At 46.7% G+C, this 25,712-nt stretch overlaps 1 protein-coding gene across 1 annotated transcript in view; it reads right to left on the bottom strand.

Annotated features, from left to right (window-relative positions):
* LOC138582146 (uro-adherence factor A-like) overlaps positions 1–11,376 on the bottom strand; it is a 70,971-nt gene extending 59,595 nt beyond the window's left edge. Inside the window, exon 1 of the mRNA XM_069653176.1 lies at positions 11,219–11,376. The gene's annotated coding sequence lies outside the window, so the exon portion shown is untranslated. The remainder of the gene's footprint in view (positions 1–11,218) is intronic.
* Between the last annotated feature and the right edge of the window lie 14,336 nt (positions 11,377–25,712).

Raw genomic sequence — 25,712 nt, 5'->3', positions numbered from 1 at the left:
TTTCTGTGCGCTTTGAGCCCTATGGGCATGTAGCGCTCTATAAAAATGTAAATAAATAAATAAATTTAAAAAGGCATCGAGGGCAGGGCCCTGGATAGCCTGGGGTTTGATGCCACTGGGTAGACCATAGCTGTCAAGTTGCCTTGTTACATACGGGACCCTTCAAGACTGTCAAGTTAGTTTACTTTACGCACTGCATGTCTATGTTACTATTGTAACATGTTACTATTGTAACAGCCTATTTCTAAATCTACTTGCCTCCACTCTCTGCCCTTTACAACTAATCCAGAACAGGACTGCGAGATTTGTCCTTGGCCTCAAGCCCTTGGATCGTATCTCTCCAGCTCTGAAATCCCTTCATTGGCTCCCAGTGAATGCAAGGATTACATTTAAAACCATCTGCATTGTCCACAACGCTTTCTGGGGTCAGGGACCGAAATACTTTCAACTATCCCTATCTAAATACCTCCCTTCTTGAGCCCTTTGCTCTTCTATGTCTAATTCCCTCAGGGTCGGGCGTTTTTCAAAGAAACAAGCTGGGGGCAGATCTCTGTCCTCGGCTGGGGCTTCCTTTTGGAACAGCCTCCCGGCCACCCTGAAACTTGAGGAGAACCATCTCCGGTTCAGGAAGCACCTCAAGACCTTCCTCTTTGCTTCTGCATTTGCCCCTCCTCTCCCCTGCTGATTTGTTTCTCACTCTCTGCACCGTGCACCTGGCCACCCTCTGTCCTTCGGGCCCAGGTACCTGCACACCCTGCCTCCCTCCTGCACTGCCTCTGGCCACCCTTGGCACTAGGATCTGTATCTGTACCCATACAGTCCCCCACTCTTACGCTGCACTTATCAGATATACCCTATCTGACTAATCATGCACTTGCCACATGTCTGGCTGCACCGCCTTTTTGTCTGCACTTATTTATTCATCCCACTTATTATTTATTCCGTTTTCTCCTCTGTCTGCACTTTCCACTTCTCCCCCTCCATACACTTTCCTCCTTTTCCATGCACTTGCGCATTCTTAATGTCACTGGGCCTAGTAAGATTGTATTTTGTTCCCCCCGGTTGCCCTCCCTTTGCTTGGTCCAGCTCTGAAACACTTGTGTATGAGCGCAATATAAATAAAATATCACATCATATCATATGCAAGCTGACAAGGTGATATAGAATGAAATGCTGTGGATGGGAGCCACGTGCGTATTTTGTGCAGGTTGGTTCATGGCAATCGCGCCTTGAAACACTTGTGTATAGGCGCATTATAAATGCCATATCATATCATATCACTCTGGGGAGCACATGGTATGGCGGCTGTGGTGGCAGGGATGCGTTCACTGTGTCGGGTGTATTTATGTGCATAGGCCAGAGGTGAGCAGGTCCAGCTGCATGGTTGTGGAGTGAGACACGGAGATGGGAGGCTGAAGAGTCATTGCCTGCAGTTGTTGCATGGCACTCGGGGACATACAGTGGTGGTGTTGCAGGCAGGGATGCTGTCACTGTGTGGGTTGTTTTTCAGTGCGTTGGCCTGAGGTGAGCAGTTCCAACTGCATGGGTGCAGAGGGAGACCTGGAGATGGGAGGCTGGCAGGTCATTGCTTACAGTTTTCCATGGCACTGAAGGGAGCACAGTGTACAGTGTCATTGGGTGCAGGGATGTGCTGCCTGCTCAGACCTTGTGTTTTACTTTCTTCTGAAGCATTCTGCACAGGAGATGGGTGCTGCTATGCAAGGACACAGGGCTGCGGAATGCCTGCATGCCATGCCTCAGCAGTGTAGGCTAGGTTGAACACCTACAGAGAAGTGCATTGCTACATGACTGGGCACAGCCGGACCAGACTCAAGGGAAAAGAGCTGAGATGAGATGGATATCTTTCTTAAACTGAACTTGCACTTTTCTCAGTCTGTATGACTATTTTTATGTCAATGTGTTGTGTGAGCTGTATTGTTGGCAGGGAATGGAGTAGGCATTCCACATGTATATTGGGATGGGACATACCTAGAGTGGCCAGAGTATTCCTCACACTTGTTTTTTCATGCTTACATTATATGCTGTGCCTTTCTACTTGTGCTCTCCTGTGTGTTGTTGGGTGTCTGAATGCACATTTGTTGGCGAGCATGTGGAAGGGATTACAGGATTCATTGATTGTGTTCTGTCCTTTTGTGTGAACTAAAAAAGTAGGCCCGATCCCACACAAAACACTGTACTTTCATTTTTGTGCGCGTTCTTATCTGTTGATGTATTAGTCGAGTTGCCTTCTAATATGTTTGACATCCCCAATTAAAATTACTTTCATGTATGCTCACGCATGTGGCTGTCTATAGTTGCTGTCTGCACAGATTAATGCTGTCTTGTAAATGTATATATGTGTGACAATAAGTTTTCCAACCCATCTTTGAGGTTAGAGTAGTGAGGGGTAAGCAATTCTCCAGTGCCAGTTCCCTGACACACTTATATATTTCCTTTTGTGTGAACGACAGGGTTACTGTTGTTTCCACTTACTATGACTGTGTCAATGGTTTGTGCAGTTGATTGATGGCTATGGACACACAGTTTGCCTCTCCCAGACACACATTCTCAGGGTGTACTTATGGGCAAGGTGGATTAGCCCCAATTCATCACTGAAGGGAATCACAGATGTGGCTTCAATGTGTGTGCGCCAGAGGGGCTGCTGTTCAGGTGAAGTACGTTTGCACGACCTGATTCCGTGCATCCTTTCCCTGTGCCCTTTGGCCTGCCAAGGGGATGGGTAGTACCTGTGGCTGAGGACGATGTCCCTTCTGCAGCTGTACTGGTATGCCATACCATGTGGCAACATTGTGCAGGACATAAAATGCCACGTTGATCTTGCATACTACTGGTGGGGCATCTAGCAATAAGCATCAAGTGGTCAAGGGAGTGGAAGCATGACTTGAGCTCCCCGAATCTGCGCTCTGCTATACCCCTAGTGGCTACTTGTGCTGGGTTATACCTTAACTCAGCTGGAGTGGCAGGATTACTGAATTGCGTCAGCAGGAATGGTGAGAGTGGGTAGGCACGTCACCCCGGCAAATGTGGAAATGGTTGTTTGCATTGATTGTCGTGGTCTGCTATTCTGTGTCATGTGACTGCTTGCATGTGCGTTATAGTTGATAATTACTGATGAGCGAGGTGTTGCCAAAGTTTCCCGATGCCAGGGCCTGGTATAGTGGTGAACGGCAGTAAATGAAGCTATTGTGTGTGCTTCAGGGGAAATTTGCATTCACATGCATGATGACTTCCTTTGCATCACAGATGACCTGTGCATTTATTGAATACCAATGCTTTTGGTTGTGCTACATGTCCTTGGTCGCTTGGCGGCAGGGGGGCTGGAGTGTAAAATGCGTGCAATAAATGGCTCCCAGTACCCATGGGACGTGTGCTATGGCATAAAACCCCTGGCACACACTCTGCCTTGCCTGCGGTGTGCATGCATGTATATATGCCTACGCACGTGATGTACTGCAGTGCAATACGGTGTGCTGGAATGAGCCCCTAGCCAAAAATGTAGCATTGTCTGCACCTCCTCCAGTGGTGTGAGTGCATTGGAGCAGATTGTGGGTGATGCAAGTCTTCCTCCCACTCCCTGATCAGGTCTAGGATGACATGGGGAGTGAATCTGTAGCTTGCATACACCTTGTTGGCTGGCATCCCAAAAAGAGTTGTATGAGGATGGAAAATCCTGTCCCTCACCACCCTCCTCCTTTCCTGAAAATGGACGATTGTTGCCACTACAGCTGGATTAATCCTGGAAGTGGAACTTTAATGGTGTGCATTGCGTGCTTATATACGTATACTTTGCGCTTTGTACGTTGCGTATCATGTGGCAGTGAGATCACAAGGTTTGTGTGTGCCTTTTGGCTCCGGGAAGTTGTGGTTAATAATCCATGAATTGGGTTATGTTTGCACTTGACTGGGCATGTTTTTTTTTACCTGGGGCGGTCCTCGACACGCCAATGTTATTCCTCGTTCATCCTTATTTTGCGCAAGGAATGGGGAATATGAGGGTTCCGCCCCCTATTTGTTTCTTTGCACTGGCCCTCCCCACACTTTGCGCAGTGTGTCACGGAAATCGCTCAGCACCACGCAAAGTAGGAAAGGACCAGCGGAAAGTGAGTGCCGACCCACGTAAAGTCCCATCCATGAATCAGTAAAATTAGTTTTGCGCACCGCAAAGTGCACTTTTTCAGTGCAAAGTGCCTTTGCGGCATTTACATTTTCTATGAATTGGGCCCTAAACCTCATATGCTGCAAAAGCTTCTGTGGCATCTCAGCTGTGCACTCAAAGTTGTCTGGATATCATGCGCATTTTGCAGGCATATACGTTTTCCAATATATGGGGGCTTGAAGGCAGGGCCGGCCTTAAGGGCAGCAGCGCCCTGGGCGAATTGGCGCCCCCCCTCGGCCTTTGCACGCCCCTGGTTAACAGGGGGCGGGGCCAGGAGGACCCACCTTTTTTCTTTTTTTTCCTTAAACCTCCTCGCTCTGGCGAGGAGGTAAGGAAATGAATAGGATGCGTTAGCACCCCATTGTCATTGAATGAGCCCGCCGCCGTGGGTCCATTCAATGACAATGAGGCGCCTGCCACGCCTTCTGCCATTACGCCAGCTCAGGGGAGCACTTGAAAGACTCCCCCGAGCTGGCGTGGTGGGGGACCAATGGTGCCTTTTTGCTGTTAAAGGCACCCGCAGTGGCAGGCACTTTTAACAGCAAAATGCTGCCTGCCGCTCCTTCTCCCACAACGCCAGCTCAGGGGAGCCCTTGAAAGACTCCCCCCAGCTGGCGTGGTGGGGGTTTAATGCGCCCTGGGGGGCGTGGCGCCCCGGGCGGTTGCCCGGCTAGCCCCCCCTAAGGCCGGCTCTGCTTGTAGGCCACACCACAAGGTGCATATTAGAGGGGTGGAAAGCAAATTTCAAAGTATGGCACGAATTTTTGAACGAATACAATAGAATGTTGATGTGGCTTTTGAGTGAACTGCTGGAAAAGCAGGAGCAGATACCTCCAGGTGCTGCAGGAGTGGCTGGTGGGTTCTAGAAGGCTCCTTGGTCTACAGAGAGATGAAAGAAGACGAGGTTCAGTATTGCATGTGTGCCATTCTTTTTTCTAGTGTTGGCAGTGGCCCGGCGAACTTGGGCCTTAGCCACTAATAAGGTCAAGTTCATCCATCAGCCAGCAGAGACCCTTGGTGGACCAGGAAGTCCGCAAAAGACTAAAGTTCAGAGACTGCACAAGGTATTTGTGTTTCAATGCATCATTTATGAGCTCATAGCCAAACAGTGTAGATAATTATTCACATTAGTACTGTAGAAAACGGTCTGTCAGTTGTTTCCTCTTGTAGACCTGCAGTCATATCAGATGCAAATAAAACTAGTTACTAAGAGCATGAGGGTGCCTGTGCCGCCGAAAACACTATTGCCCCTGTCAGCAATTAGAGCATGCAGGAAGGCTAAGGAAAATGTTTTCAGTGACAGTGCGCTGAGGGGGATGTTGGGAGGTCATTGTCTGGTGCAGACGTGGAAACGTGGTCAGTTCTCTCGCATTAATAAGGGTAGTTGTATCCAATTGCAGTTAAGAGAACATGTTTGTTTCTTTGATATAAACTGTACATGCCCAAAACTAAGGAGGGGCCGACTCCAGGGGAGCGTTTCTGTCATTACAGGTATCCAGAAGGCTGGCCTGCAGCTGGAGGGTAGTTTCATCGTAGGGGCTGTGAAGGTGTAAGATTTCTTGAGTAGATGTATGGAAGCGGGCTTTGATGTTACAGGGATCAAGGATCTCAGGGTAGCTGTGTTTTTAGGGTGATATGGCAATGTTTGTGGGGTTGTGAGAACCTCTTAGTTGTATCGAGTTGTTTTGTTGCTTTTCCATGTGATTAAGGTGTTGTCAAGAGGTGACCTTTGGGGCAGCGGAGGGCACTTGAGCATTGATACCTTTGGATTTTCTTTACAAGGTATAGGAGTAGGTCGCTTGACGCCTCAACACAACACACAGTGCATAAAGTTTTACCATCAATGGTTTTGGGATTATGAACTCCAACATCAGTGGAGAGTAAGATAATGGTAAAATTGAGAGACGTTGTTTTTCTAAGTTAAGCTTGGTTGAACTGGAACAGGTTTTACATGACAATGTATAAGAAAGTGAAAGCATATTCGAATATTTTAGCTTTCTCTTTCGTGTGTTAAATAGCATGTTGAAGCTAAAAAAGAGGTCCTCCCAGAGAGGAAGTACCTTGTTGAAAAACTCTTGCCTGGAAATTGGTTGTTGTATCCCGGTCTGCTCCCAAAGACAGAATGCAGTCAATACCAGTAGTTATTAACATTCTGATTGGCTGAGAAGAGGCCAATAATGATCTGCATGTGCTATTAACAGTTAATCCCCTACCAGATTCGATAGAAGTAATATTGTGGGAACATTTGGGATGATACATCTATAAGGAGAAGATCTTTTGGACCCGGGGAAGGGTGGAATTGGGCAGGGCCAACGACCCACCATCTTGTTTTGGCTAAAAGAGAGTAGCTGTCTTGGCGTTTACGTACCTTGAAAAGCTGGGTTAAATGCAGGATACCGGTGTTGTTTTTGATCAAAAGCATCCGAAAGGAGTCAAGGTAGATTAAGAAGTATTGACCAGAAACAATGGTGTGATTGGTTCTCTCATTCGACTGGGGCAAGAGGCACCCGCAGGAGTAAAGTGCATAAGGAGATGAAGGGCACTTGTGAGATGACAACCCCAGATAGGCGTAGGCAACATTGGATGCATTTGTCATTTATTGGGCTAGATTTACATTTGCTTAATTTACAGGAATGTTCTGCCAAATTCGTGAATGGCAGAAATAGCTCAATTGAAAGATAGCTTTTCTGAAAGTTGGAAAAATATTGAGGACATTATTTGAACCTGTGCGCTATGTTTATATTTTTTTGAATTAATCTAGCTTTTTTTGGTTAAAAAAAAAACCCTTAACGATCATTTCACTTTAAACAAAATTATGTTTAATAATTAACGTGCCAAACCTTTTTCAGTGCAAACAGGATGACTGGTTGCAGTTAGGCCAATTAAAGGAATATCCGTGAGGTAAGGAAGACATGCCATCTCTCATTCGGTGCAGACAGGGTAAAGGTGTAGCGTTCATGCAAGGTATCCTGTGAGGTGATGAAGAGTGGGTGCCGAGGTCGCAGCAGCCATGGGGTCCTCAGAGGTGGGAGCCAGGATCTCAAGTTTTCTAGAGCCATGCCTGAGAAAGCCAGTCAGGCCTGGTTTTTTTCTTAGAATTATTGGACGTCTTGCTGTGTCTTTTCAGTTTTAAATGTACAACTGAACTACAAATCCCAGAATTCCAAGAAAAACAGGACTGGGTGTTTTTTTTTACACGTACGGAACTGGAAAACATAAGTGCTTTCGGGAGCTAAAGATTCCAGAAGATTGACCTTGAAATCAATGGGGAGAGTTAGACTCAGACCATTGGTTGTGTTTAGGAGAGGTGGATTAGACAGCCATATACATATCTTAGTTTCATTATCAGTCAAGCCGTGCTTCTTAGGCGATGGGGCCAGAGCATGCCATTATTTATTTTAAGCTCTGGTGTACGGCGTTAAAGCGGCCCTTGTTAGATAAGCTCTGTGTCTGTGATAATTCTGCTTCCTACTGCCAAACACAAGGGCACTAAATATTAGAAAAATATGCTTTCTATTCTGGTTGGGTGTGTTAATTCGGTTTAAGACGGCTCATTAGGACACCTTGGAAATTGTGCAAATCCTTACACAAACGTTCAACTCCGATTACCTGTAATTGTGCAAATCGAGATCCCCACAGTTCCTAGAAAATCTCGCTTGATTTTTAGTTTTAGCTCACAGTGGTGGCACTAGCCTCCTTTATGAGCACTGTTGGCATAGAACGTATATGAGGCTTGGCACTTTCCCCCAGCATTTGTGGAGATATCCGTTGTGTGTGTATATATATATAAAAAAAATGCATGGGTTATTGAAAGTATCAAGTCCCAATCAGGATTGTTTATTTAGTTGTTAAGGGATTGTAATGTAGTTTTAATGTATGTGAGATTGATTCTATTTTTGTATAAAAGCTTTAATAAACCAGAGATACAATACAAATAAAAATATTTTTTTTTGTATTGTATCTCTGGTTTATTAAAGCTTTTATACAAAAATAGAATCAATTTCACATACATTAAAACTACATTACAATCCCTTAACAACTAAATAAACAATCCTGATTGGGACTTGATACTTTCAATAACACATGCAATATATATATATATATATATATACATACATACATACATACATACATACACACACACACACACACACTACTATGCAGCCCCTGGGCTATTACTGACACCTAGTGTTCATACAGCAACTTTTCTAAGCAATATAGCATCCCAGAACAAAACCATGAATCAAAGAATATACTAATTTCTTTTGAAGTGTAATAGTAAAAAGGAATTGATTTTGTTAATATGCTTTGTAGAAGTGCAAGTATACCTGGGTTTCTATGGGCGTTGTCTGCGTTCAACTCACCAGACGGTACTAATATCCTTTAACATTAACATTTTAATTTCTGTATGACATCAGCCAAACCACGAGTCTCAGCCCTGCAGTGAAGAGTCACGCTGCCTGGTGATATCACCAGACAAGAAGAGAACATTGGTGGCCAGAGGGAGCGCCACAAGTGGCAGTTATTTCAGGAACCCTGGGGGGGGTGGAGGGGAGTAGTAAGGGAATCATCATGGCATTGATCGAAGTGGGTCATGTGTCTATGATGTGCCCCTATGCCAATCGGGATGAAGGCCTTTGTAGCACTGGGATCGGAAAGACCATCAGTGCCCTTTGCTATTGCTAGTATGACATTTTACCATAAGTAACACAAACAAAAGTGTCACGTTCTTCTCAAAAGAAAACGGTTTCAAATGCTTTGTAACGGGGTTGGGTGGTGTTTGGGTTCTCTGGAGATTTGTCCAGTAGCGTGATCGTCTACATTCATTTCACCTCCACCTGAGGGGGGGATGTTAAGGCAATTGGGCGTTTCTCGGTGCCTGCTGGAGCTGTCCAGAGTGCTGCAGTCGAGCTGGACTTCCATTTGAAAACCACCACTGGAAAGCAATGGGTGTATAACAGTGCTGTGGAAATACAATGGGAGTTGCTGGCAGAATATCCCACCATGCATCGGCTGCCGTTCTTAATGCTCACCCATTCATCTGATAGACGTATTGGTATTTTGGAGCTGTGTGGTGCCACCGAGGGGCTCCATATCACTGGCTATGCAAAGCTTTCAGTCATACGCTGATAAACCCCACTAATTCCGTCTAGTCCAATTAACGACGATTACACTTAAACAGAAAAGTAAGTCCCAGAATGAATTAATTTGTAAAACGGGAAGCACAAAATGATGGGCGTCCATTAGGAATCACACTTGATGACTTTCGGATAATAGTTTTCAAACTTCCCGCAGCCATTAATTGAGGTGGTAGCAGCTAATAATTGACCCCATGCTTTGCTCTTAACAGTTACACAGAAACCACGCAATTGTTGTAACGTGAGAAATCTGGTACTGTCTCACTGGCCATGAATGCATGCTGATGGAACGTTGGTAAATGTATGATGGACAGCTCAGGAGAATGTTGACTGTGTGAATGTTCCATGAATGTCCATTGGTGGCCTAGGCCGGGTGTGAGAGGATGACAGGTGGTTTATGTCCCTTATCTGTCACTGAATATCCATTGATGTCTACCTACCTTGTACATACTTACAAGGAACTGGCAATGTTATGGTAGTGGTGAGGCTCACCTGATTAGTATACAGACCAGATGTGGAGTCATATGTACAACTCCAGTTACTTGTAAGTATGTACAAGGTTAAGTAGACATCAATGGATATTCAGTGACAGTTAAGGGACAGAAACCACCAGCCATCCTCTCACACCCAGCTCAGGCCCCCAACAAACATTCATGGAACACACACACACACACTATACATTCTCCTTAGCTGTCCATCATATAGTCACCAACATTCAAACACGCATTCATGGCCAGTGAAACAGAACCAGACTACAACATCTCTCTTCCTATAAACAGTCATACACCACAACAGTAATCCACATTCTTTTTCACACACCACCCTGCACATTCCGTCTCAATAGAAAGCGACTAGCTCATGCTACCAGCTTCCAAACATTTTCTTGGATCGAGTTTGCGTTTTCCTTATCGGTAAATACAGCACTACAAGAACCAGAAGCCAAAGAGAAAACCCTGAAGTGGCTCATAATACCAACGCCGAAAATTGAACAACTTGAGAGCTCTTATGCCTCTGCACAGGGAATTCTAATCACCATTAGGTGGGAGAAGCCCCAAAACTATGACAACAGCTCTCCTCTGTTGCGCCACACCAGAGGCCCACACTCGCTCTGCCATGATGACCAAATCACCTCTTCTCCTCCACGCAGCCGCGGACAGATGGAGGAGTCGCGAGCAGCAGCTGAGCATTGATTCGGTTACAGTGATTGTCTGCAGGGGGGAGGCAGTTACCGAGCCGCCTGCCCGGCCATTAACCACAGCTGCTCAAGCCCTCCATCACAATGACTAAAAGCTGACTAACGCGTCGCTTTTTGGCAAATGGACTCCAAGTGTGAGCTTTTACTAGGAGAGAGTTTACAATTACAAACTGCAGCAGCCCTTAATGAAATGTAATTGTTTGAAGACATTTTTATATATATATATATATATATATATATATAGGGTCTGAAGCCACAAATAAATGCTCAACGGCTGCTGGAAGGTTCGGATCCACCATAATGTTCTCACATTTTCAAACAATGTAAAGAATGTGTGCAAGCTTTAAACTCCCCCTAAACCCACAGTTTTATAGTAGGATTGACTATCATTTAAAAAAAAAAGTTGTACAACTCCCAGCGAATTAAAGCAGGAGCATATGAAGATGATGAGTTCAACGGAAAAGACCGTTAGAAAGTGTGCCGCGGTTCCATTCTGTGGAGGATTTCAGGGCGATGCATCGACTCCGAGAGGGAGTGAACGTGGAACAGAACAAAGGGAGCACAAAGCAGGGCGGCTGCATCCAGTCAGCGCTTGCCCTCCGGCACGCCGCGGCCGCCTTTCCATCTGGCGCATAAAATACAACATGATGACCCCCTTCCAGGAATAAAGTGCATCCACGCTAGGAAAAGGAAAGATGATGTACTGACCTTAGCTATGGAAACGATCTTTTTAATCCAGGGAGCGGCAGGGCAGAGGATGCTCTCCCCTCCTCGGCAGGGCTGAGTCTGAGGGAACAGAAGGGCCGGTGACAGCTGCTCCCAGCCCCCTCCTTCCACGAAGTGCAGAATGCTGAAACTCCCATCCCCCACGCCCTTGCTCGCCCCTGCATCTGCTCTTTGTGAACATGACACACCACCTCCCCCTTACTCCCCGGTGTCCCAGTCTGTACACCGAGACTAGATGTCAGTGTTCGTTTGAAATGTTCAGTCCAAAATAATGAAGAGGACATCTTTTGTAAGTGTTTGGAATACTAGCTTTACTGAGAAGATATCCACAACATTCCCACAACCCACTCACGTGTGTGTATGCCAAAACTGTGTGTATATAAATGACAACATTTAGAGTTGTGATACCTTTTAATGGACTAACTGTGACTATTAATCTGCAATGGGGAAACGTATTAGCTTTGCAACTTCCTCAAAACCTTTTTGGTATATATTAGAGTGGAGATCCCAACCTCCACATTAAAATTTCTGCTCGGCACACAAGCGCCAAGAAGCGGTTGAGAGGAGTCATTTAGCCGTACAAAGCTCATCCAAATGCACGCAAAGCACTCCACAGAAATATATCTAATTAAGTATTCAAATCGACGAAGCCGCTGATTTCTGTTATTTCTCAGCCCAGCCTCAACCAGAGTCACAACTGCATTGGCAATCCTAGTACTCAGGATACAAGGGAGTGATGTAGAAGGTCTGAAAGGGAACCCTGGTCTTCCTGTCTTTGTCATCAGGTGAGGAGGTACACTGAAGGCTGTAAGACGTGTGCGTGGGAAGTCAAGGAAATAGTACAATAGATGTAGAAAGGGGGAGATGCTGCAAATGCGCTAGTCGCGGTGAAAGGTAATAGAAGGAAACAAGGAGATATGTTGCCGGACGACCGGGTGAACGAAATAATAAAAAGTAGAGACATGCATAAAGGGGAAAAGAGACCACAATTGACGAAGGACCGTCAAATTATTGCCTCTTAACAAAGACCCATATTTCCCCATGTGGTGCTACAACCTTTCAAGGAAGGGGAAGACCTGGGAATTTCCTTTCTCAACTTTGAGAGGTTTGTGCTTCGAATCCATTGGGGGGATCCTCCTCTGTTAAAAGGCGAGCTACAAAATTCCTATAAAATATTAAATCATATCAGATCACTGCATGTGAGTGGCTGGATACTCACTTTAGAAGCAGCATCTAGGTTTATTTTTTCCAGCCTTAGACTATTGTTGCTGGTCTGGGAACTACATCCCCCAGCAGCCCTAGCACTTGACAAATTAGGTGACCAGGCGCACCTGCGCTGACTCACCTGAGTCAGGCCTGGTCTTCAGCATTCATCGATGTGCTCGGCGTCGGGCTCCCAGGCCCTTTGGTAAGGTCTGCAGTTGCCCTTTCCTTCAAAACCCTACCACAGCCCCCAGCCTACTTCGATTCACTTTCAGCATTACGCGATACACGGTCTCCCTCGTAACTTGGGTCTTACTGGTGGGATGGGTTATCTGCAGCAGTTCAATCTGTTGCTTGAGCTCCAACGTACCCACAGGGAGGAAAGCATTGTGAAATACGTACAGGTGAGATTGGATAAGGCTGATTACAGCGTGAGCCAGCATGTCCCCTTGCTCACACCTGCTTCCCCTGGACCGAAATCCGTGCAGCCGGTGCAAAACAACCCCAGCGCGATTCTCACACGCTCCTCTGGCACAACCTAAATGGGTATGACCTGAACGGGTACGTAGAATAAAACCACCCTGTCGGATTGAGTCTCCTAAACACAAGGTCACTAAAAAACATGCACATGACATCCACATCCTTATCTTGGATAGAGACATCAACATCATGTGTCTCACGGAAACTTGGATCTTAGATTCCAGTGGTCTTACGATTGACACATCTGTCACAGAGGGCTACTCTATCTTCTGTGGCAATAGGGACCATGGACACGTTTGTATTCATCTTTAAGACCCAGTTCAACTTCTTCCAGTCCCCATATCCTGTCAGAGATACTTATTTTTGCACATTAAAATAACACCCACCAATCAGAATTGTGTCCGTTTCATCCTGATATACCGACCTCTGTCAGTGATGCCAGGATTCAACAAAGAAATTGGTAGTTTACTGAGTGGTTTTAGCGGATCCACTCTTTTCGTGGGGGGGCTGAATCGATGGAGATGTAACCCCAGGGACAAGGAATCCCTAGACCTAGAGAGGTCTCTCAATAACCTTAATGTCACCGTCCTCAACAACAAACCCACCTCGGACAAAAATAATGTACTCAAGTGGGTGGTGTCCCAAAATTTTGATACCGTCAACACAGTGCCCTGTACCTGGTCTGATCATTACTGCATAGACTTCTACATTTCACTACAGAGACCATTACCATAAACTCCCAACAACCCCCAAAAAGTACTAAGTAGGAACTACAATAATTAGCACCAGTACACAAAGTCTTATGGCCCAAACGTCGGATAATGACTTGTGTGACTCATAAGTGTCTGCTTTTAAATCCACCTTTCAGTAGTTGGTGGCTAGATTGGCTCCTATTCATTCCAAATTGGTTAGAAAGAACTCAGGCCACCAGAAATGGTACCATTCTTAAAATCCTTAAGAAGGACAAGAGGAAGCTGGAGGATATCTACCTCAGTAGAAGATGATAAAAACAACTGGAAGGCAGCAGAAGAATTTACAAACTAAACATCCTAGACGCCAAGAAAGACTTCTATAACAATCAAATAAATAGTGCACACAACTCCACAGGGAAAGTCTTTGAAATCCTTAGATCCCTCCGGAAGCCAAAGGCTCTTGCCATCACCATCCAGCCCACAGCAGCCGACTGTGCAGGAGTGCAAAAGGCGTTTGAAGATAAAATGCTGAAAGCCTGAGAGAAAATCAGCCATGCCCTTTCCCATTCGGACCCAACGGCAAGGCTCCAAACAAACCATATTGAGCTACCAGAACAGGAGAGATTAGCATTTATCCCAGTTACCAACTCAGATATGAGAGTTTTGTTGACCACAATGTGACCCACCTCATGCGCGCCAAAACTCCCTAACCCCCCAAAGATCATGTTGGCTCACCAAGAACTCTTTGTTCCGTTCTTTACCCGCATGATCAATGCCTCTTTTAGAGACTGCTACATCCCCGAAGCTATTAAAATCGAGACAGTCTCCCCATTGATACAAAAAACATCGTCTGGAACTGAAAGATCGCGTAACCTCAGACCATTCACAAACTGCCACTTTTTGTTGAAAATCCTTGATAAGTGTGCTACAGGGCTACTCCAACGCTTTGTGGAGGATAACAACATTCTGCACAAACAACAATCAGGCTTCAGGCAAGGCCATAGCACATAGACAACACTTATCGTCCTGCAGACCCATATGTTGATGATAATGGATGAAGGAAAAGCTGGTGTGCTGATGTTGCTTGTCCTGTCTGCTGCTTTTGATTTGCTGGAATATGACAGGTTACTGCAAGCTATCGAACAGGCAGGAAACTGCTCAAAGGGGGCAGTCGATTGGATTCACTCCTTCCTTGCCAACCAAATGTCCAAAATCCATTGGGGAGACACTTTCTCATCTCTAGCTCCCATTAGTTGTGGAGTACCACAGGGTGCACGTTTGTCACCTGTGCTCTTTAATCTATACCTCTGACCCCTCTGTGCCCTATTGGAGAGCTCTGGCACAGTCTTTACTAACTACGCTGATGACACACAGTTAGTTCTAGAGCTGAGCGGCAACTACTCTTAAGGACGGCGGGCGCTGTCCGAGCCAATGAAAATGGCCGCCTGACAGAGTAGCTGCGCCGACATCCATAAATCCTGATGAAAATCCTACATATCCAAGACCTAACTCCACATTAATTGAAGCAGAGGGGATAGCGACAACCCCATGGGACCGGCCGACTCTGGAAAGAAGTAACGGCAGCCCTCAAAACACGAGTAAATCTGCTTTGGTGAGCCGGGCGGTGGATTGAGCGGGAGGAGCTGGTGAGGCCGTCTGCTCCTCCCCCACCGATACGCAGCTAACTGCAGACTGGACTGCTGGCGGGGGAACATCCTGAAGGTGACCGCGGGGGCTGAAACAGGATCGGCCCGTGGTCGTCACCAGTGGGGCAACGGGGACATACGTGTGTGGCCATGGGTGCGGGCTGCCCTCCCCGGCGGCCCTATGTGCGCTGTGAGCGAGCTGTTGGCCAGCCGGGTCGAGGGCCCCCCCTTACCTTCCTGAATCACCCACACAAGTGTGCGGACTGGGCCCAGGCTGTCTGGTACCCATCCTCTGAGGCCCATGGGACGCAAAGACGGGGGAGTGCGGATGGTGCTGTGGGGGGGCGTTGAAGATCCCGGCGTAAGGTGCAGCGGTACAGCTGTTAGGATGACCCCAGTGCAGGAGTGGGTGCAGGCTAGCCCTCCCCGGCAGCCGCCGTGTGCGCTGTAAGCAAGCAGTTGGTCTGCCGGGGGCGGGGCCCCCCCGCACTCCCAATACGGCCTGACGAACGCCGGTGAGGGCCTCCCCCCATTGTCTACATACAGTCCGTGCAGAAAAGCGTGAGATAAGGAAGGAGGGCTACGCGTTGCACGGGCAAGGACATCTTCGGACTGCAGCTGGGGCCGCACAGCATGAGAGACTGCATTGACTCTCCCTGCCTTGTACAGCGTACGCCTGGGCACACAGAGGGGCCTAAGAGTAGCTGATATACCGAACGGAGAGGTAGGTGACGGCGTGTCCTGCTGCCCTCCCCTGGCGGCAGCGAGCGTACTGGGACCTCGATAGCACACACCCCATATAGCCCAAGATCAAAGGAGGGCTAGAAGAGGCTTGCACCCTCGGGCGGGACTGGGGTTCCGTGTGCCCCTCCCTGATGATTACTGGTGGCGCTGCTTATCCTACCCTCCGTTAAAGAGGCGGGTGACAAACTAAACCGCTGCACATACCGCTGACACGAGAGGATACGGGTGGCGACTGGCCACGGGTAACAACATTGAGCCCTTTCCCCCCGCAATACCCAGCAAGAACATACCCTGCTGATCAAAGGGGGACACCTTGAAGCGCCGTGGCTGGTGGACCTTTAGGGGTGGACAAGTTCCAGCTGCAGCACAGCTCTACTAAACCCCTAAGCACGACCACAGAAGTCTCATGGTACAGTAAGACCACTCACAACAAAGGCCGGTGGGCCCACGTTAAAACACAGTCTACATCACGCACAATATGCCCAGGGACAATAAGCACAACAAGAAGGGGCCCATGGATGCATTCACTAGTACCAACATGGGAGACCAAATAGACGGATCATCACAGACCACCACCCCAGATCCAGGGAGCCCAAGAGGGGACTCCCCGGGCCCCTACATGGTAGCACTGCAGAACGGTTTTGCCCCAGTAAATTCGAAACTGGATGAGATTGGTACCACCATCACGTCCATCAAGGCGGATCTCCAGCAAGTGAATGCTCGTGTACTAGAGGCGGAGAACCGGATAAGCACTGTTGAAGACACTGTAGCTATCCACGGCAAAGATATAGAGTCCATCAAGAAGCACTTGAAGATAGTACAGACGAAGTGCGAAGATTTGGAATCAAGGTCCCGCCGAAACAGTATTAGGGTGGTGGGATTGGTGGGGGAGACGAAGAAGAAGCACATGCGCACCTTCTGATCACGAACAAGTATCCGGCTAAGTCAGTAGGATGTGGTCAGATGCAGAGACGAAGCGCAACACCTAAAAAAAATGAGTACGGAACAAGAAACATGATAGTACCTCAGCGGAGAATGAGGTTGCGACATACCTGTAATAACACAACTGAGGACGCAGGAGATGCAGGGAGTAAGGCTACTCACGTGGAATGTGCGGGGTCTGGCACAACCAATAAAAGCAAGAAAGATACTAGCATATGCAACCCATCATAAGGTGGATATACTATTCCTACAAGAGACGCACGCTATTATGAAAGTTACAGACACATTCGCACAAAGCTGGGGTCACACAAAAGCGGCTACGAATTACTCATCGTTGGTGCATGGGGCCCTCACAGTAATACACAAGAGAGTGAACTTCCGGATGTTCAAGGTTCGAACCGATGAAGAGGGCTGCTATGTAATAATGTGGGGCCAGCTGCATAATGAGGAAGTCATATTAGTTAATACGTGTGGCCCAAACACAGACTGTCCCGAGTTCTACCTTCGCATCTTGGAACTAATATCACCGATAGGTGATGCAAAAATGATTTGGGGTGGAGACCTCAATCTGACTCTAAACCCAGAGATGGACCGATCTGCGGGAAACCATAGGCCAATTACCAGGGCGGCACTCACGCTCCAGCAGGAAATGGTCACCCTACCCATGACAGACATATGGAGGGAACTGCACCCCCTCGAGAGGGACTAAACATTTTATTCAGGGGTACATGGTACCAGCTCCTGTATCGACTACTGGCTGTGCTCCCCTGAACTGATGCCACAGATGGATCCGTGCACAATCCTACCACGCACATTGTCGGACCATTCTCCGGTTCTCCTGAGAATGTTACCCAAAAACTCGGAATGTACCACCTGCATATGGCGCATGCCACAAGACATACTAAAGGACGAATCGGACCCTGGGCTCTGTGTGGGGACGTTCAAGGTGTGGCTGAGAGGCCAGCTGATGGGGACATCATACGGCACCCTGAGGGAAATAAGGAAAAACCTATCCCAGTTAGAACGGGAAGTGAAGGACTTAGAGGCCCAACATACCAGGCCCTTTGGGAAGGAGCAGCTACAAAAGATGCAAGAGCGGCTGGAGGAATTTAAAATGCTTGCAGAACAAGAAGTCCTTTATATGACCCAACCCAAAAGGGCACGGAAGTATGGCTAAGGGAACAAGGCAAGTAAGGCAATGGCAAACCTTATCAGATCCGAACAGGGTTCTAGATGCATTACCACCATCAATGATAAGGATGGGAACGTGCAGACTGCACCACATGAAATAAAAGAAGTGTTCCGGCGATTCTACTCCAAATTATATGCAAATGCGGACACAGTTCCCCAGGCAGACCTCCTAGCATACATGGACTCGTTCCCATTACCGACATTAGGGGATGATAAAAGATTGATGCTCTACCTCCCGCTGACAATGAAAGAAATCGAACAAGCCATTTCAGACCTTCATGCAGGTAAAGCCCCTGGGTCGGACGCCATCCCGCTCGACCTCTACAAGGTGTTTAAATTTGAGCTGGCCCCGAGACTATTGGAGACCCGGGAGGAGTCACTTGAACGGGGAAAGTTACCTACCACCATGAGGGAAGCAATCGTAACTGTCCTTAAACCTCAAAAACCCCCGCAGGACCCGGCATCATAACGCCCATTGTCACTGCTAAACCCCCGACACAAAGATTTTTGCGAAGGCAGTGGCAAATCGACTGCTCCCGCACATGAACAAGCTAATTCATACAGATCAGACAGGGTTTATTCCTACCCGCACAACGACATTGAACCTGCAGAGATTTTTTGCAATTACATCACAGCTAGACCCAAAAGCCAAAGCTGCCGCAATTACGCAACTGAAAAAGCGTTAGATTCAGTATCATCGAATTATATGTTTGCAATGCTAGACAAGATGGGGTTTGGGCCAGTATTCAAGAGCTATATCCGCATGTTGTACAAGAATCCGGTGGCTATGGTAAGCACTAGTAACACGCTGTCCCCTCCCTTTGAACTAGGCAGGGGCACCCGCCAAGGCTGCCTGCTAGCTACACTCATATTCGCGCTTACAATAGAGGGTATGGCCGCTAAGGTCAGGCATGAACACATGTGGAGGGGCATTCCTATTAGAGGTAACCCCCAATTACTATCCTTAGACGCAGACGACACAATGGTGTACATCAGGCACCCGGAAGTACACCTACCGCCAATAATGTAGGAAATAAACACATTCTCCAAGTACTCTGGATATAAAATTAACCAGACGAAATCAGAAATAATTCCACTAATGCCAACCACAGAGCAATATCCGGCCACAGAGGCATTTAAATGGTCCCCCACCACAGCACGGTATCTGGGAATAATAATGTTCACCGACAAACAGACCCTTTATGCCAATAATTATGAGCATTATCTGAAACTCCTAGAGCACAAACTCGCAGTTTGGGGCAGGCTGCCGTTATCCATGTATGGCCGCGTGGCTTTGCTCAAGATGGTGGTAGTACCCAAATTGTTATACAAGTTCTGTGGGATACCCATTTGGCCGGGTAGGGACTTCTTTCAGAGGCTACAGAAACTAGCTGTCAATATTGAATGGGCTGTGAAATCAGTGAGACTACAATGGCCTAGGCTTTGCGAGCGATAAGAAACTGGGGGACTGACGGCCACTGACTTCATGTCATACTTCCACGCAGCACAGGCGCACTTCGCAAAATACTTGGGAGAAACAGCTGGAAATCATGCCCATGTGCGCACTGAGAAATTCGCTGTAGCCCTGGCAGATATCCGGGCAATGCCATACACAATCAGGAAGGGCAATATAAAAGAAGTAGACCCGGTTAGTTCCACAATCCGTGCCGGGATGGTGCTATTCGCCACAGTGGATTGTGATAACCCATATTGGCCACTCACTCCCCTATGGCACCATCCCGACCTAGAGCCAACATTTGACACGGCCATGCAGCGTAAGTGGGACCCGGAAAAGAAAATGAAAATAGGAGACCTATTCCCAGAGGGCAATTTCGCAACACTGGATATAGTACATAATAAAGTAGGGAAGGGACTCGTCACCATGCTACAGTACTGTAGATTAAAAGCTGCATGTAAAAAGAAATGGCCGCCCTTCCCTGTAGCCCCACCGAACCATTGCTATCCCCGGAAGGATTCACTGGCTCGGTATCGAGCTTGTACAAAGCAACCCAGGGGCACACCCCATCCGGGAATCTAATGAAAAGTAAATGGAAACGGGACCTGCACACTGACATAGAAGACGCCCAATGGTCCAGATACTGCCGATACACCAGGGAGATATCCATGAACTCAAACTTCAGGTTAATTCAGTTTAAAATTCGAAACCACTTACCTATAACTCCCAAACAGATCTCCAAGTATGACCCTGCTGTCCTAACAGCCTGCCACAAATGCGGCAATAATAATGCAGACTCTATACATATGTACTGGGAATGTCCCCCAATAAAATCCTTTTGGCAAGCTATAGCTGAAAAAATAAGCGACATTACAGGGTTACAGATCCCAGCCCTCCCACACAACTATCTCCTGGGCTATATCGGAAAGGCCTCTGTAAAAACTCAGAGATTTGTGGCGGTGGTGGGGGCGAAAAGAAACATACTACAACTATGGAAATCTAAGGCCGCCCCTACAGAGGAGAAACGGCTCCGAGACTTAATATATGTGCAGGACACAGAGGAGCGATTTGTGAACAGTGTTAATCCTACCAGTAGACCGAAAGACATTTGGGCATCTTTACAAACGTACCTCAAAGACAACCAAGAAGAGGACTCGGAAGACTCCTCATGAGCTGTTCTAGCGGCTGTAACCAGAATCATAAAACAATATCCTTCAAACAGAACGAAAATAAGTAAGGGGGATATAGCATAACTGCAAAAAATGGATCTAATACGTATAGTAGAAATAATGTAATGATATGTGACCAATGGGTCTATGCTGGTATACTTGCTCATTGAATGTTTTGATCTGATGTGTATTGTACTCAACAGCGAAAAATAAAGGTTTTAAAAAAAAACTACTGTAAGGACTCCAGTAAAATCTCAGGCATTCACGATATCATCGAGGCATGGATAACTATGAACCGGATGTGCCTAAACGGCAGTAAAATTGAACTCCTTATTTTTGGCTCCTGGCAGGCTCGCGCTAAGCTGAGCGCAGAGTTCACCACCTTTAATATCGAGAACAATGCCATCCTTGTCAGGAATTGGGGTTGGGGTAAGAAAAGGCGTGCAGTTCATGTAAAGCGCTTATAAACTACATTTCCCAGCAGCCCTGGGTAGAAGCTGTAGTCCGGGCTTCGCACATCTGTCCAGCTGTGTCTGATTAGGCCACAGCGGTTCCTTTGAGGGAAACTGGTGCTGGGAGGAACGCCAAAGGAATGCAGCGTTATCTTTGACCCGGGCCACGGCAGTGGTAGGCAGGGACGGTCTGGCATGTGCTGCGCTTTACGTCTTCTGGTCCGGGTTGCCTCACGGGGCTCCGGACGCTCAGATAAGTGCCTACTAGTTGTGTGTATAATAATCATGATATGTACCTAAGGTGTGCGTGGCGCACGTGTGATTCTGCAGAGGTGAAGGGGCTACGGCTGCATGACTTTCAGCTTCTTGGTGAAGAGCTGGATAGAACGTTTATAGGCAGGCATTGTGCATATGTTTCTCAGACATTATAAACCACTGGGGAAATGCGGAAAGCACGTCTAAGAGTGTCATGAGGTGCTAGTTGAAATTTCACCATCATTGCATGAGGCGATAGGGGAAACCCTGAATGTGATGAACTGTTTAGTTTGCTTTTTGTGCCTTGCCCACAGGGCCATGAGTTTGTTACTTCATGAAGGGGAAACCCCTTGTGTGTGCCATCCCGCTTGCTCTTGTGAATGTCTCTATGTTCAACATGCTGCAAACCATTTCATGTCCTGTGTTGCTATGCTCCATTAAGTGCTAGTCAATGAGCTCCCATGTGGAATAAGTACTATGTGATGTGCTTTTATGTTACACTACGTTATATGTGCTGTGCTTCTATGTTTTGAACCTCATGCTATATTCATGTTTCACATGTCAGGAATTCCCTGCTACTACAGTGTGGCAATGGGTTTAGGTTGAAGATAACTAGTGAGAGTTTGGTACAAACTACATGCAAGGTTTGGTGAGAATAGGTCCGGTGTCTTGGCATATATGTGCTTATTTTCTCCCAAACCTCCCCCAAACCTATCCAACTACACTGCCCTTAACCTCTTTCCGGTTTTCCTCATTTCCCCCTAGCTATCCACAACCTCTCCCTAATCCCTCTTCCCCCATTGGCTGCCACGTGGTTACCTGTTGTACTAAACAATCCAGGCCCCTGTGCCAACCAGGGTCGATCTATTCGGCTTCTGTGGTTCGGGGAGGGTGTTGATACCCTCTCCTCCTTTTGATTCTTGACAATCCCGGTCCTAGGCAAAGTAAAAACTTTAAGCATCACTTTGGAATCCTCAATGAGTGCCGAAGCCCATGTCAATCAAATAAACAAACATTGTCAGTATCGTCTACGTTTGCTCAGACACATCAGGCCTTTGATCAAGAGAATTGCGCCACTATTGCCCAAGCCGCTATCCTTTCAAGGCTCGACTATGGCAATGCGCTCCTAATAGGGGCAAACACTACTTGTCTGACTAAATGTCAGACAATCCAGAAACAGCGTTGTGCGCATTATTTAAAACATATGAGAGAACATATCTTGGCCAGTAGAAGAGACCTACCCTGGCTGAAGGTGAACGACCGGATTGCTTTCAAATCTAGCACACTGGTACACCGTTGTCTCTTTGGAACTGGTCCTCTCTATCTGAAAATACTAATCTGACAATACGTGCCTAGCAGCTCCCTGCATTCAGGAAACCAGGGCCAAATCAACAGCATTACCCACAAACTGTTTAAGGGACTAGGTAGATCATTCCCTGTTAGAGTGGGCAAAATCTGGAACAAACTCCCAACAACTCGACGACTGGAACGAAATAACCTGAAGTTCTGCCATGCTTTAAAAACTGCTCTCTTTAAGTAATCACTAGGATAGACGGTTGGTTCTTCCTCTTTCTGTGTGTCCTGTGTCACTTTTTTTTCGTCTATTGTCTCCATGTTAGCACCCTGATGCCCGCAGGTTTCGGCGCCTTATAAAACTATACATAATAAATAAAATAAAATAAATCCTTTGGGTACTGCTACTTTTGCTTTTGATGAATAAAGCAAGGATTGTTACAAAGGGTGGGCCAAACAGATAATTTCTATAAACAAAAACCAAGAAATATATGGTTAAACCCTGAAGAAACACCTGTAAATTTGGGGGCCTGAGTACAAAATACTATGGTGTTAAGGCTTGGTAAAAAAAACCTTACCTGAAATACTGGAAACCCTGGTCATTGAGCAGTTTGTAAATTCATTGCACCCTATCTACAAAGGGCAGTCCTTCAGTTACACAGACCTAGTTTAGCCCTCGCTATAGAAACAGCGCAAAATCATGCTGAAGCCAATAAACATTTAAAAGGCCTACATCGAAATGAGTAACCCAGGAATGATAAAAAGGGGTTTCCCCATTCTCCTTTCCCTGTAAAAGATGGGAGCCAATATAGCTCCCATCAACCAGTATTAAAAGATCTAGGGAGGTGAGAAAGAAAACCCATGACCAGTAAAGAAAGGGGGACAATAAAGCCAGAGGAGGGACACATTCCTAGACCCACCTCCATCATTTGTTTCTCTTGTGGACAGTTAGGACACTTAGCCAATCAGTGCCCCTCAACAAAAAAGAGGAATCAATGAAGATCGGTTACATGACAGGAAAGGATTTTGAAGAAGGTAGCTTACTTGAACAAAAGGATATTGAAACTGCCAGCAATTTCGTTTGTGGAGTTGCACCCCTGAAGACCATGACTCCGCCACAGTAAATGGAGCACCAGCAAAAGCCTTAATTGACTCAGGCAGCAAACAAACAACAATAAGGGCCAACTTAGTTTTGACCAGGGACGTTAGAAGGGGAGTTCCAATAAAAATTACCTGTGTCCATGGAGACGAGGATGTATATCACAGGGCTCCAATTACCATTTGAGCCCAGGGGGAGGCCACCCTAATAAATGCTGCTATTATTCCTGGGCTCCTGGAGGAAAACATAATTGGCACTGATTTCCCAAGTTTTGAAATCCTACAGAAGACTACTAGTAAAACCTTCCTTCCTTATTCCCCCTCGATTACTGGGAAAAAGTTGGTTTTATTCCAAAAGGGCCCATCTGGAAGTGGGATACCAAAATTAGAAATAACAATTCCTATGTAGAGGGAACCCCTGATCAACACCAAAGTTATAGCCCTTGTGCAGAAAGCCTGTTCTTAAGGGGAAGGGTATCCGGTGGAGTCATCACTAACTTCCCGGCGGCAACCTCATCCTATGTGGTGTGGGGGGGTGGACTTCCTATCTCCATACTCAAAATAGGCCCACCTCACAAGAAGGGAGTGAACATTTGTCCATAAAGCAAGTTTATTGTATGCAAACGGCCAGGAGGGGCTAGACGACTCCTTAGAGACAGAACTAACCCGATTCTCCTCAAACCACTCAAAGTTTACACTTTATATACATTGTTAAAACATTTAACAACCTCCCAAATATTTTGTCACAAAGCCACCCCCCAAACATGATTCACTAACCCTGTACAAGGAAATCTAATCCCCCTAAATTCCCACACTCTCATTGGATACATTCACTGAACTACCATACCCTTCAATATGCATTTGCATTAGCTCATATTTACAGCAAACTACTTTTTGGGATCTTTCCATAGTTGGTCGTGACATCATCACATGCTTACATATTCACCTAGAACAATCCTAATTTATTACAAGTTCCATCTGGTCAGGTGCCTCTTAACCCGGTGTGATGCACCTGGGTTTTACAAGAATACTTCATTAATATGAGCAGGGAGAGCAATAAACACATTTACTTTAAACCAGTGGTAATAATCTTACCCACCTAGACTTGCTGGCATCCCTGGTATCTCTTGTTTCAAACTAATCGATTACGAATACCGTTTCAGCTTGCATCGCCTCTGGCCACATCCTGGTCATTTACCTCAGAACCCGATTGAAACCGATAAACTATTTGCCACCTCTGCCCTTAAGCACCCCTTGCACTGGGTTTATTACCTGGCCCCAAGTCGACCCTGCCAGGTAGCCGGATTACCTGGTCACTGAAGAACAAACACACATGTTCTCAGGAAGATTACATCTCCTATTCTCAATAGCACCAAGTCGTAAACCTATAAACCACTAGCACTTCATGTCAACCTGGCAGAAACTGACCATCTGATATTATCGCTGGCCAAATGCATTTAGCTGCCTTCCCCCATCCTTCGACCTCGATCACCCAACTTTCCAGATCACACAGAGTTTAGCTCGCCAACCCAGGTTTCTGCAGCCTAAACAAACCCTAACTATGAGGGACCTGCAGAACACAGCCTCCCTGTCAAGACCAAGCATGTTGCTGGAAGCACTAACTGTAAGGCTAACTTAACTTAAATACTGGCATATCGCAATGTAAAAGGCCCAAGATTAGGTATTCCAGAAGGCTTCTCTGTTTGCATTGCTGCAGAGAAAGCCTTGGGAGACCAAGAAGAGCCCAGAAACTACATTTCCCAGCAGGCCTGTGTAAGCATGAGCCTGCCGGCAGGACAGAGTCACACCCTGGAGTGCGCGCATGCACGAGCCACGCCCACGAGGTCCCGCTCGC

This window comes from Ambystoma mexicanum, chromosome 1p, assembly GCF_040938575.1.
Source record: "Ambystoma mexicanum isolate Mex_15411 chromosome 1p, UKY_AmexF1_1, whole genome shotgun sequence".
Classification (NCBI taxonomy): Eukaryota; Metazoa; Chordata; class Amphibia; order Caudata; family Ambystomatidae; genus Ambystoma; species Ambystoma mexicanum.
The sequence above is the reverse complement of the archived record's forward strand: the minus strand, read 5'-3'. Positions and strand labels throughout refer to the sequence as shown.